This window comes from Myxine glutinosa, chromosome 14, assembly GCF_964187855.1.
Source record: "Myxine glutinosa chromosome 14, kmMyxGlut1.1, whole genome shotgun sequence".
Lineage (NCBI taxonomy): Eukaryota > Metazoa > Chordata > Myxini > Myxiniformes > Myxinidae > Myxine > Myxine glutinosa.
Genome location: NC_136274.1, coordinates 1,768,494 through 1,782,713, shown reverse-complemented (window position 1 = coordinate 1,782,713; position 14,220 = coordinate 1,768,494). Strand labels below are relative to the sequence as shown.

Sequence of the window (14,220 nt, the reverse complement as noted above, 5' to 3'; positions counted from 1 at the left end):
CACGACGGAGGATGCCCAGTCGGCGACTGGCTTTGGAGGCCAGCTTGGAAATGTGGTTTTCCCAAGAAAGATCATGGCAGATAGTGAGACCCAAAATCTTGAGCGACAGAACTTCTTGGAGAGGATTGTTGAGAAAGTAGATGGGAGGGTTGTCCAGTCGATCTTTTCGGAGAGACATAGTAAGAGTGTGAGATTTGTCAGGATTGAAAGACATGTTCCACTTGTTTGACCAGTCTGTGATTTTGTCCAGGTCTTCAGAGAGTGAGGAGGCAGCAGACTGCCGATCTGAGGGAAGAGGAATGGAGCGGCAGAGAGTGGAGTCATCAGCAAAGAGATACAGAGGATTTTCGAGAGAGTCAGAGAGATCATTGATGAAGACCAGAAAAAGCACGGGGCCCAGAACACTGCCTTGGGGAACTCCAGCCTGAACAGGAAGAGGAGATGAGAGAAACCCATTCAGGGCCACACGTTGACGACGACTAGAGAGGAAGTCCGCCAGCCATGCGTGGAGATTTCCATGGATACCAAAGGAGGAGAGTTTGGTGAGCAGAGCGGGGTGCCAGACCGTGTCGAAGGCACGTGATATGTCGAGGGAGACAGCTCTAATTTCCTGTTTGGCATTGAGGACCTCCATCCATTGTTGAGACAGCAGAAGCAGCATGTCCAGAGTAGAGTGACCTGGTCTGAAACCAAATTGATGATCAGAGATCAAGCCATTGGAGAAGAGGAAAGATTTCATATCCGAAGCAATGATGGATTCCATGACTTTGCTGATAATTGGGAGAAGGCTGATTGGTCTGTAGTTGCTAGGATCTGTTTTTGCACCTTTTTTGTGCAAAGCGGTGATGTTGGCTGATTTCCAAGCAGATGGCAGTTGACCTTGAGCAAAAGAGAGGGTGAAGAGAACAGAGAGAGGGTGAGATAGAGCAGCAGAGCAGGATTTTAGGACCCGTGGGCTGATGCCGTCGGGTCCAGTTGCAGAATCAGAGTCGAGGGTTGACAGAAACTTTTCCACCTTGTCAGGAGGAAAGGACACGGAGTCCAGGAGCAGCAGGGTACGACTGGGTATGGTGGGTACAGAGAGGGATGGGTTTGGGACACAAGATTTAGAGGCAAACACAGAGTGGAGGCATTCAGCTTTTTCACGTGCGGAGTCAGCTGTGTAGCCGTTTGAGGTAAGGGAGGGGATGGAGGGGGAACAAACACCAGAAACGGATTTGACCAGACGCCACCAGGATTTGGAAGAGGGAGACAGATAAGAGAGTTCGGTCTTGAGAACGGAGAGATATTGTTTCCTGGCTCTCCTGAGGGTGGACACACACTTGTTTCGGGCTTTGTGTAAGGAAATGAGATTTCCTTCCGTTGGATTTGCTTTCCAGGGGACGAAGGCAAGTTGTTTCTGGGCAACAGCCTCACCACAAGATTCCGTGTACCATGGACGGGAGGAAGGGTATGACAACTGAAGACGAGATGGGATAAATCTGTGCATGAGAGAGAGCAATTTACTTTGGAAGAATTCCCAGGATGAGTTGATGTCAGAGGTGGTAGAGATGGGAGACCAGTCCAGATGATTGATGGCTGCTTGAAGACCGTGCCAGTTGGCCTGAGTGAAATGCCAGACTCGTCGACGCTGAGCAGGCTCCCTGAGGATGGTCAGAGAGATGTCCACTTTAACAAGGACATGTTCAGATGATCCAATCGGAGCAGAAGAAGAGCAACAGACATTTTCAGGGAAGTTAGTCATAACCAAGTCCAGAAGAGAAGATGTTCCGTTGACTGAGATCCGGGTCGGGAAATTGACAGATTGTGTCAGTCCCAGTGAGTCGCAGAAGTCCTTTGCTGAGGAGCCATGGCTGGTGAGAGAGGTACCCACACCCAGCCAACTGGCATGATGACAGTTGAAATCATCACATATGAGGAAGAGAGAGTTGGGATGAGTAGATAGAAGTTGGTCCATATCATCAGACAGCGAGATGTAGATGGAGTCATCACTGTTTGGTGGACGGTACAACACACATATGAACAAGAGGTGGGAGCGAAGGGGAAGCCGTAGCCAGAGGTATTCCTGGGGGTGAGGTGGAGAGAGTGCAGTGCAGGGCGAGTGAGGAAGAGAGTTTTTGATAAAGATAGCAACCCCGCCTCCAGGACGAGGCTCAGGTCTATCATACCGGAGGAGGGAGTAGCCCGGGAGAGATACTATGGAATCAGAGACATCATAAAGGAGGAAAGTTTCTGTTAAGCAGATCACGTCTGGTTTGACAGAAGCAACCTGTATGGAGAGATCAGTTAAGTTAGAACGAAGGCCCCGGATGTTTGAGGTCCATACCGTTAATGAAGAGGAAGGGGGAGCATCAGATACAGAACAGGGGGGAGGAGGGGTAGGGTAAGATGTGGAAGAGGTGGAAGAGGTAGGGAGAGCTGTTGAAGGTGTGTCAGAGATTTCAGAATAGCTCGGAGAAAGGGAAGGATGGGGCGGACAAAAGGTTTGATGGTGATTGGGTGAGCCACAATGAGGTGTTATTTGAGGAGGGGGAAGAGCGAGGCAGAAGGTTGGGGGAGATGGAGGTGAGAGTTTGAAGGGGGAAGAAGCAGGGAGGACGCTTTGAGGATGGGGAGTGAGAGGGGGGAAATTGAGAAGCAATGAGGGTGGGGAGATTTGAAGGGGAGGGGTGAGGGGGGAGTTTGGGAGGGAAGGGACAAGGGGAGGGATTTGAAAGGGATGGGATATGGGGGAGATTTGGAGGGGAGGGGTGAGGCAGGAGTCTAGGAGGGGAGGGGCGAGGGGGCGTCTTGGCGGGGAGGGGTGAGGGGGTAGTTTAGGAGGGAGGGGGCAAGGGGGGAGATTTGAAAGGGATGGGTGATGGGGAAGATTTGGAGGGGAGGGGTGATGGGGAAGATTTGGAGGGGAGGGGTTATGGGGAAGATTTGGAGGGGAGGGGTGAGATTGGATTTTTGAAAGTGTACGATTTATAGGAAACGAACATTTATTGCAAAATGAGTTTCTTGTGACCTTCGAGTTAAAAATACGTTTAAGGATGCTGGATGGAGGATGGAGTGCAGGAGAGTTTAGAGAATGTAGAAAAAAGGCACTATAGGAGATGGATATTTTTTTTGGGATGAATTGATTTGGTGAGCAAGTCGAAAGCAGCCTTTTAAAGAAGAAGAAGAAAAAGGTGTTATAAAATATGACGGAATACATAACTTGAGGGAAAAGTGTAAACATTGAAGGTTAATGAGTGAAAACTATCTGGGGAAATGGGGGAGAAACACGTGGTCGAAGAACGAACGAACGAATAAGAATGAATAAACGAATGAGAACAGAGAAGGAAATGTTTTTTTTTGTTTTTTTTGTTTTTTTTTTGAGTTGAGATTTACACAAGGAAGTAGGCTATGGGTGAAAAGACTGGGAATACAGAGAACGAAAGTTATTGGATCACAAACGACGGACCGCTGAGAGAAAAACAAAGCCTCAAGGTTGTACAGTGCACACTGTACAAGGCCTCAAGACACGACACGAATTAACACGATTTTCAATACAGGTATGAAAGATTTGCACCGAAAAATCTTCGTCGGGACACAATATACGTACAACACCATAAATAAATACAGTTTTAACGAAAATACAAATGGGAACAATCACTTAACTTCGATTTCAAATCGTTCGCGACGCGGCAAAGGCCTTGCTCGCGACACGGCAAACAGACGATCAATTTATGAAAGATAAACACCGAGAAACAACCAAAGTTGCACACAATAACTTCACACCCCGAAAGATAAATACAGTTTCGACAAAATACAATTGTGAACAGACTTAACTTCGAAAAACGTGGAGACCGTGTGGAGCTTCGAAAATCCCTCCCACCGTCTCCGAGATCTCGCGAGACCTTTTCGAGTTTAACCTTTTCGAGTTTTATAAGGATATTAACTTGGTTTTTTTTTAGAGGGAGTTTAACCTGGTTTGGTTTTATAAGGATATTAACCTGGTTTTGTTTTATAAGGAGATTAACCTGGTTTTGTTTTATAAGGATATTAACTTGTTTTTGTCTTAGAGGGAGATTAACCTGGTTTTGTTTTAGAGGGAGTTTAACCTGGTTTTGTTTTATAAGGAGATTAACCTGGTTTTGCTTTAGAGGGAGTTTAACCTGGTTTTGTTTTATAAGGAGATTAACTTGGTTTTTTTTTAGAGGGAGTTTAACCTGGTTTGGTTTTATAAGGATATTAACCTGGTTTTGTTTTATAAGTAGATTAACCTGGTTTTGTTTTATAAGGATATTAACTTGTTTTTGTCTTAGAGGGAGATTAACCTGGTTTTGTTTTATAAGGATATTAACTTGGTTTTGTTTTAGAGGGAGTTTAACCTGGTTTTGTTTTATGAGGAGATTAACTTGGTTTTGTTTTAGAGGGAGTTTAACCTGGTTTTGTTTTATATGGAGATTAACATGGTTTTGTTTTAGAGGGAGTTTAACCTGGTTTTGTTTTATATGGAGATTAACCTGGTTTTGTTTTATAGGGAGTTTAACCTGGTTTTGTTTTATATGGAGATTAACATGGTTTTGTTTTAGAGGGAGTTTAACCTGGTTTTGTTTTATGTGGAGATTAACCTGGTTTTGTTTTATATGGAGATTAAGTTGGTTTTGTTTCATAAGGAGATTAACCTGGTTTGGTTTTATAAGGAGATTAACCTGGTTTTGTTTTATAGGGAGATTAACTTGGTTTTGTTTTAGAGGGAGATTACCTTGGTTTTGTTTTAGAGGGAGTTTAACCTGGTTTTGTTTTATATGGAGATTAACCTGGTTTTGTTTTATAGGGAGATTAACCTGGTTTTGTTTTATAGGGAGATTAACTTGGTTTTGTTTTATATGGAGATTAACCTGGTTTTGTTTTATAAGGAGATTAACTTGGTTTTGTCTTCAAGGGAGATTAACTTGGTTTTGTTTTATAAGGAGATAAACCTGGTTTTGTTTTTTAAGAAGATTAACTTGGTTTTGTCTTAGAGGGAGATTAACCTGGTTTTGTTTTATAAGGAGATTAACCTGGTTTTTTTTTATAAGGAGATTAACTTGGTTTTGTCGTTGAGGGAGATTAACTTGGTTTGTCCTTGATGGAGATTAACCTGGTTTTGTTTCAGAGGGAGATTAACCTGGTTTTGTTTTATAAGGAAATTAACTTGGTTTTGTCTTATAGGGAGATTAGCCTGGTTTCGTTTTATAAGGAGATTAACCTGGTTTTGTTTTATAAAGAGATTAACTTGGTTTTGTTTTAGAGGGAGATTAACCTGGTTTTGTTTTATATGGAGATTAACCTGGTTTTGTTTTACAAGGAGATTAACTTGGTTTTGTCTTCAAGGGTGATTAACCTGGTTTTGTTTTATAAGAAGATTTACTTGGTTTTGTCTTAGAGGGAGATTAACCTGGTTTGGTTTTATAAGGAGATTAACCTGGTTTTGTTTTATAAGGATATTAACTTGGTTTTGTTTTAGAGGGAGTTTAACCTGGTTTTGTTTTATATGGAGATTAACCTGGTTTTGTTTTAGAGGGAGTTTAACCTGGTTTTGTTTTATAAGGAGATTAACCTGGTTTTGCCTTAGAGGGAGTTTAACCTGGTTTTGTTTTATAAGGAGATTAACTTGGTTTTGTTTTAGAGGGAGTTTAACCTGGTTTTGTTTTATAAGGAGATTAACCTGGTTTTGTTTTATAAGGATATTAACTTGGTTTTTTTTTAGAGGGAGTTTGACCTGATTTGGTTTTATAAGGATATTAACCTGGTTTTGTTTTACTAGGGCATGCCCGTACTATATATATAAGCTAGGACGTGCCCGTACGTGGGTGCCCGTTCCTTGCCAAAAAAAAAAAAAAAAAAAAATTTGTGTAGGGGTGTGTGTGTGTAAACATCCTAGGGCGTGCCCGTACGTGGGTACAAAAAAACATGCGTGCAAACAACAACAACAAAAAAAAACTTTGAAACCACGTGGCAGTAACGACCACAGAACCCCCCCCCCCCCCCCTCTATTTACATGAATGGTTTGGTCCATTCGCAACGACCACAGAACCCCCCCCCCCTCTATTTACATGCAATGGTTTGGTCCATTCGCAACGCCAAAGCGAACGGCGAACGGCTAAATCGCCATAGCTCGGTAAGTACTTGTCCGATTAATTTCAAACCTTGAAAAGGCACATCCTCGGGTCCCCAGCAATATACCTGGCAAGTTTAAAGTATATCGGACCCGTGGTTGTCGAGAAACAGCGGTCACAGACAAACATACAAACACACATACACACATACACACATACACACATACACACATACACACAGAGATTAATGGAATTATAGATAGATAAGGAGATTAACCTGGTTTTGTTTTATAAGGATATTAACTTGTTTTTGTCTTAGAGGGAGATTAACCTGGTTTTGTTTTAGAGGGAGTTTAACCTGGTTTTGTTTTATAAGGAGATTAACCTGGTTTTGCTTTAGAGGGAGTTTAACCTGGTTTTGTTTTATAAGGAGATTAACTTGGTTTTGTTTTAGAGGGAGTTTAACCTGGTTTTGTTTTATAAGGAGATTAACCTGGTTTTGTTTTATAAGGATATTAACTTGGTTTTGTTTTATAAGGAGATTAACCTGGTTTTGTTTTATAAGGATATTAACTTGGTCCTGTTTTATAAGGAGTTTAACCTGGTTTTGTTTTATAAGGAGATTAACCTGGTTTTGTTTTATAAGGATATTAACTTGGTTTTTTTTTAGAGGGAGTTTAACCTGGTTTGGTTTTATAAGGATATTAACCTGGTTTTGTTTTATAAGTAGATTAACCTGGTTTTGTTTTATAAGGATATTAACTTGTTTTTGTCTTAGAGGGAGATTAACCTGGTTTTGTTTTATAAGGATATTAACTTGGTTTTGTTTTAGAGGGAGTTTAACCTGGTTTTGTTTTATATGGAGATTAACATGGTTTTGTTTTAGAGGGAGTTTAACCTGGTTTTGTTTTATGAGGAGATTAACTTGGTTTTGTTTTAGAGGGAGTTTAACCTGGTTTTGTTTTATAAGGAGATTAACTTGGTTTTGTTTTAGAGGGAGTTTAACCTGGTTTTGTTTTATAAGGAGATTAACTTGGTTTTGTTTTAGAGGGAGTTTAACCTGGTTTTGTTTTATATGGAGATTAACCTGGTTTTGTTTTAGAGGGAGTTTAACCTGGTTTTGTTTTATAAGGAGATTCACTTGGTTTTGTTTTAGAGGGAGTTTAACCTGGTTTTGTTTTATAAGGAGATTAACCTGGTTTTGCTTTAGAGGGAGTTTAACCTGGTTTTGTTTTATAAGGAGATTAACCTGGTTTTGCTTTTGAGGGAGTTTAACCTGGTTTTGTTTTATAAGGAGATTAACTTGGTTTTGTTTTAGAGGGAGTTTAACCTGGTTTGGTTTTATATGGAGATTAACATGGTTTTCTTTTAGATGGAGATTAACTTGGTTTTGTTTTAGAGGGAGATTACCTTGGTTTTGTTTTAGAGGGAGATTACCTTGGTTTTGTTTTAGAGGGAGTTTAACTTGGTTTTGTTTTAGAGGGAGATTACCTTGGTTTTGTTTTAGAGGGAGTTTAACCTGGTTTTGTTTTATATGGAGATTAACCTGGTTTTCTTTTAGATGGAGATTAACTTGGTTTTGTTTTAGAGGGAGATTACCTTGGTTTTGTTTTAGAGGGAGATTACCTTGGTTTTGTTTTAGAGGGAGTTTAACCTGGTTTTGTTTTATATGGAGATTAACCTGGTTTTGTTTTATAGGGAGATTAACTTGGTTTTGTTTCATATGGAGATTAACCTGGTTTTGTTTTATAGGGAGATTAACTTGGTTTTGTTTTAGAGGGAGATTACCTTGGTTTTGTTTTAGAGGGAGTTTAACCTGGTTTTGTTTTATATGGAGATTAACCTGGTTTTGTTTTATAGGGAGATTAACCTGGTTTTGTTTTATAGGGAGATTAACTTGGTTTTGTTTTATATGGAGATTAACCTGATTTTGTTTTATAGGGAGATTAACTTGGTTTTGTTTTATATGGAGATTAACCTGGTTTTGTTTTATATGGAGATTAACTTGGTTTTGTTTTATATGGAGTTTAACCTGGTTTTGTTTTATAGGGAGATTAACCTGGTTTTGTTTTATAGGGAGATTAACTTATTTTTGTTTTATATGGAGATTAACCTGGTTTTGTTTTATAGGGAGATTAACTTGGTTTTGTTTTATAAGGAGATTAACTTGGTTTTGTTTTATATGGAGATTAACCTGGTTTTGTTTTATAGGGAGATTAACTTGGTTTTGTTTTATATGGAGTTTAACCTGGTTTTGTTTTATAGGGAGATTAACCTGGTTTTGTTTTATAGGGAGATTAACTTGGTTTTGTTTTATATGGAGATTAACCTGGTTTTGTTTTATAGGGAGATTAACTTGGTTTTGTTTTATATGGAGATTAACCTGGTTTTGTTTTATATGGAGATTAACCTGGTTTTGTTTTAGAGGGAGTTTAACTTGGTTTTGTTTTAGAGGGAGATTACCTTGGTTTTGTTTTAGAGGGAGTTTAACCTGGTTTTGTTTTATATGGAGATTAACCTGGTTTTGTTTTATAGGGAGATTAACTTGGTTTTATTTTATATGGAGATTAACCTGGTTTTGTTTTACATGGAGATTAAGTTGGTTTTGTTTCATAAGGAGATTAACCTGGTTTGGTTTTATAAGGAGATTAACCTGGTTTTGTTTTATAGGGAGATTAACCTGGTTTTGTTTTATAGGGAGATTAACCTGGTTTTGTTTTATCGGGAGATTAACTTGGTTTTGTTTTATATGGAGATTAACCTGGTTTTGTTTTATAGGGAGATTAACTTGGTTTTGTTTTATATGGAGATTAACCTGGTTTTGTTTTATATAGAGATTAACCTGGTTTTGTTTTAGAGGGAGTTTAACTTGGTTTTGTTTTAGAGGGAGATTACCTTGGTTTTGTTTTAGAGGGAGTTTAACCTGGTTTTGTTTTATATGGAGATTAACCTGGTTTTGTTTTATAGGGAGATTAACTTGGTTTTGTTTTATATGGAGATTAACCTGGTTTTGTTTTATAGGGAGATTAACTTGGTTTTGTTTTATAGGGAGATTAACTTGGTTTTGTTTTATAGGGAGATTAACTTGGTTTTGTTTTATATGGAGATTAAGTTGGTTTTGTTTTATAGGGAGATTAACTTGGTTTTGTTTTATAGGGAGATTAACTTGGTTTTGTTTTATATGGAGATTAACCTGGTTTTGTTTTATATGGAGATTAAGTTGGTTTTGTTTCATAAGGAGATTAACCTGGTTTTGTTTTATAGGGAGATTAACTTGGTTTTGTTTTAGAGGGAGATTACCTTGGTTTTGTTTTAGAGGGAGTTTAACCTGGTTTTGTTTTATATGGAGATTAACCTGGTTTTGTTTTATAGGGAGATTAACCTGGTTTTGTTTTATAGGGAGATTAACTTGGTTTTGTTTTATATGGAGATTAACCTGGTTTTGTTTTATATGGAGATTAACCTGGTTTTGTTTTAGAGGGAGTTTAACTTGGTTTTGTTTTAGAGGGAGATTACCTTGGTTTTGTTTTAGAGGGAGTTTAACCTGGTTTTGTTTTATATGGAGATTAACCTGGTTTTGTTTTATAGGGAGATTAACTGGTTTTGTTTTATATGGAGATTAACCTGGTTTTGTTTTATAGGGAGATTAACTTGGTTTTGTTTTATAGGGAGATTAACTTGGTTTTGTTTTATATGGAGATTAACCTGGTTTTGTTTTATATGGAGATTAAGTTGGTTTTGTTTCATAAGGAGATTAACCTGGTTTGGTTTTATAAGGAGATTAACCTGTTTTTGTTTTATAGGGAGATTAACTTGGTTTTGTTTTAGAGGGAGATTACCTTGGTTTTGTTTTAGAGGGAGTTTAACCTGGTTTTGTTTTATAGGGAGATTAACCTGGTTTTGTTTTATAGGGAGATTAACTTGGTTTTGTTTTATATGGAGATTAACCTGGTTTTGTTTTATAGGGAGATTAACTTGGTTTTGTTTTATATGGAGATTAACCTGGTTTTGTTTTATATGGAGATTAACCTGGTTTTGTTTTCGAGGGAGTTTAACTTGGTTTTGTTTTAGAGGGAGTTTAACTTGGTTTTGTTTTAGAGGGAGATTACCTTGGTTTTGTTTTAGAGGGAGTTTAACTTGGTTTTGTTTTAGAGGGAGATTACCTTGGTTTTGTTTTAGAGGGAGTTTAACCTGGTTTTGTTTTATATGGAGATTAACCTGGTTTTGTTTTATAGGGAGATTAACTTGGTTTTGTTTTATATGGAGATTAACCTGGTTTTGTTTTATAGGGAGATTAACTTGGTTTTGTTTTATATGGAGATTAACCTGGTTTTGTTTTATATGGAGATTAAGTTGGTTTTGTTTCATAAGGAGATTAACCTGGTTTGGTTTTATAAGCAGATTAACCTGGTTTTATTTTATAGGGAGATTAACTTGGTTTTGTTTTAGAGGGAGATTACCTTGGTTTTGTTTTAGAGGGAGATTAACTTGGTTTTGTTTTATAAGGAGATTAACCTGGTTTTGTTTTATAAGAAGTTTAACTTGGTTTTGTCTTCGAGGGAGATTAACCTGGTTTGGTTTTATAAGGAGATAAACCTGGTTTTGTTTTTTAAGAAGGTTCACTTGGTTTTGTCTTAGAGGGAGATTAACTTGGTTTTATTTTATAAGGAGATTAACTTGGTTTGTCCTTGATGGAGATTAACCTGGTTTTGTTTTATAAGGAGATTAACCTGGTTTTGTTTTATAAGGAGATTAACTTGGTTTGTCCTTGATGGAGATTAACCTGGTTTTGTTTTATAAGGAGATTAACCTGTTTTTGTTTTATAGGGAGATTAACTTGGTTTTGTTTTATAAAAAGATTAACTTGGTTTTGTCTTCGAGGGAGATTAACCTGGTTTTGTTTTTTAAGGAGATTAACCTGGTTTTGTTTTATAAGAAGGTTCACTTGGTTTTGTCTTAGAAGGAGATTAACTTGGTTTTATTTTATAAGGAGATTAACTTGGTTTGTCCTTGATGGAGATTAACCTGGTTTTGTTTTATAGGGAGATTAACTTGGTTTGTCCTTGATGGAGATTAACCTGGTTTTGTTTTATAAGGAGATTAACCTGTTTTTGTCTTCGAGGGAGATTAACTTGGTTTTGTTTTATAAGGAGATTAACCTGGTTTTGTTTTATAAGGAGATTAACCTGGTTTTATTTTATAAGAAGATTAACTTGGTTTTGTCTTCGAGGGAGATTAACTTGGTTTTGTTTTATAAGGAGATTAACTTGGTTTTGTCTTCGAGGGAGATTAACTTGGTTTTGTTTTATAAGTAGATTAACCTGGTTTTGTTTTATAAGGAGATTAACCTGGTTTTGTTTTATAAGGAGATTAACCTGGTTTTGTTTTATAAGTAGATTAACCTGGTTTTGTTTTATAAGGAGATTAACCTGGTTTTGTTTTATAAGGAGATTAACCTGGTTTTGTTTTATAAGAAGATTAACTTGGTTTTGTCTTCGAGGGAGATTAACCTGGTTTTGTTTTATAAGGAGATTAACTTGGTTTTGTCTTCGAGGGAGATTAACTTGGTTTTGTTTTATAAGTAGATTAACCTGGTTTTGTTTTATAAGAAGATTAACTTGGTTTTGTCTTCGAGGGAGATTAACTTGGTTTTGTTTTATAAGGAGATTAACTTGGTTTTGTCTTCGAGGGAGATTAACTTGGTTTTGTTTTATAAGGAGATTTACCTGGTTTTGTTTTATAAGAAGATTAACCTGGTTTTGTTTTATAAGAAGATTAACTTGGTTTTGTCTTCGAGGGAGATTAACCTGGTTTTGTTTTATAAGGAGATTAACCTGGTTTTGTTTTATAAGGAGATTAACTTGGTTTTGTCTTCGAGGGAGATTAACTTGGTTTTGTTTTATAAGGAGATTAACCTGGTTACCTTCGCAAAAGCGGAAGGTTATGTTTTGATCGCTGTGTATTTATTTGTATGTCTGTGTGTGTGTGTGTGTGTGTGTGTGTATGTTATTCGCATAACTCAAAAAGTATTCAACCGAATTGCATGAAATTTGGTGGGATGATTGGTTATTATACGGGACACATTTGATTAGATTTTGGGAGCAATCGGGTCAAAGGTCAAGGTCAGGGTCACGAAAAGGTCAAAATCGTATTTTTACCATAGCGCGGTCAATTTTTATCCAATTGGCATGCAACTAATGCCAAAATGTTCAGAATTCAATGCCCGATCTTGTGATATACGACATGACCCAGTGAAGACATTACACTTGTTAGCGGTTGGGGGTCAAAGGTCAGGGGGGTCACGACCTTGCAAAATGTGCATTTTTTGTCATAACTCGGTCAATTCTTATCCGATTTGCATGAAATCAGCACCAAACTGTTCACTGTTCTGTTCCCTACACTCCCATGCCAAGTACAGAACAGTAGCTGCGGCGAAGGTATGCGCTCTACCGAGTGCCCGTTCTAGTTTTGTTTTATAAGAAGATTAACTTGGTTTTGTCTTCGAGGGAGATTAACTTGGTTTTGTTTTATAAGGAGATTAACCTGGTTTTGTTTTATCAGGAGATTAACCTGGTTATGTTTTATAAGGAGATTAACCTGGTTTTGTTTTATCAGGAGATTAACTTGGTTTTGCCTTGGAGGGAGATTAACCTGGTTTTTTCTTGGAGGGAGATTAACCTGGTTTTGTTTTATAAGGAGATTAACCTGGTTTTGTTTTATCAGGAGATTAACTTGGTTTTGCCTTGGAGGGAGATTAACCTGGTTTTTTCTTGGAGGGAGATTAACCTGGTTTTGTTTTATCAGGAGATTAACCTGGTTTTGTTTTATAAGGAGATTAACCTGGTTTTGTTTTATCAGGAGATTAATCTGGTTTTGTTTTATAAGGAGATTAACCTGGTTTTGTTTTATCAGCAGATTAACCTGGTTTTGTTTTATAAGAAGATTAACTTGGTTTTGTCTTCGAGGGAGATTAACTTGGTTTTGTTTTATAAGGAGATTAACTTGGTTTTGTCTTCGAGGGAGATTAACTTGGTTTTGTTTTATAAGGAGATTTACCTGGTTTTGTTTTATAAGAAGATTAACCTGGTTTTGTTTTATAAGAAGATTAACTTGGTTTTGTCTTCGAGGGAGATTAACCTGGTTTTGTTTTATAAGAAGATTAACTTGGTTTTGTCTTCGAGGGAGATTAACTTGGTTTTGTTTTATAAGGAGATTAACCTGGTTTTGTTTTATCAGGAGATTAACCTGGTTTTGTTTTATAAGGAGATTAACCTGGTTTTGTTTTATCAGGAGATTAACTTGGTTTTGCCTTGGAGGGAGGTGAACCTGGTTTTTTCTTGGAGGGAGATTAACCTGGTTTTGTTTTATCAGGAGATTAACCTGGTTTTGTTTTATCAGGAGATTAATCTGGTTTTGTTTTATAAGGAGATTAACCTGGTTTTGTTTTAGAGGGAATTGGTGAGTGCTGCATCATGTTGTACGCGTCATTGGTCGGTGCTGCATCATGGTGTACGCCATTGTGAACGGATTGTGTCGATCTCGTTGTGCAGACTATCATTGCTGTGTCGATCCAGTTGTACAGACTATCATTAATATGTTGGTCTTGCCTCACACTGTCATGGGTCGTGGCTCACACTGATATTGGTCGTGGCTCAAACTATAATGGGTCGTAACTCACACTGTCATGGGTCATGGCTTACACTGTCATGGGCCATGGCTCACACTGTCATGTGTCATTGCTCACACTATAATGGGGCAGGGCTCACACTATCATGGGTCATGGCTCACACTGTCATGTGTCATGGCTCACACTGTCATGGGTTCTTGCTCACACTGTCATATGTCCTGGCTCACACTGGCATGTGTCATGGCTCACAATGTCATGTGTCATTGCTCACACTATCATGGGTCATGGCTCACACTGTAATGTGTCATGGCTCACACTGTCATGGGCCGTGATCACACTGTCATTGGTTGTGGCTCACACTGTCATGGGTCGTGGCTCACACTGTCATGGGTCATGGCTTACACTGTCATGGGCCATGGCTTAGACTGTCTTGGGTAATGGCTCACACTGTCATGGGTTCTTGCTCACACTGTCATAGGTACTGGCTCACACTGGCATGTGTCATGGCTCACACTGTCATGT

At 38.1% G+C, this 14,220-nt stretch overlaps 1 protein-coding gene across 1 annotated transcript in view; it reads left to right on the top strand.

Annotated features, from left to right (window-relative positions):
• LOC137439388 (carbonic anhydrase 2) overlaps positions 1-14,220 on the top strand; it is a 235,684-nt gene that overhangs the window by 30,364 nt on the left and 191,100 nt on the right. The window lies entirely within an intron of this gene.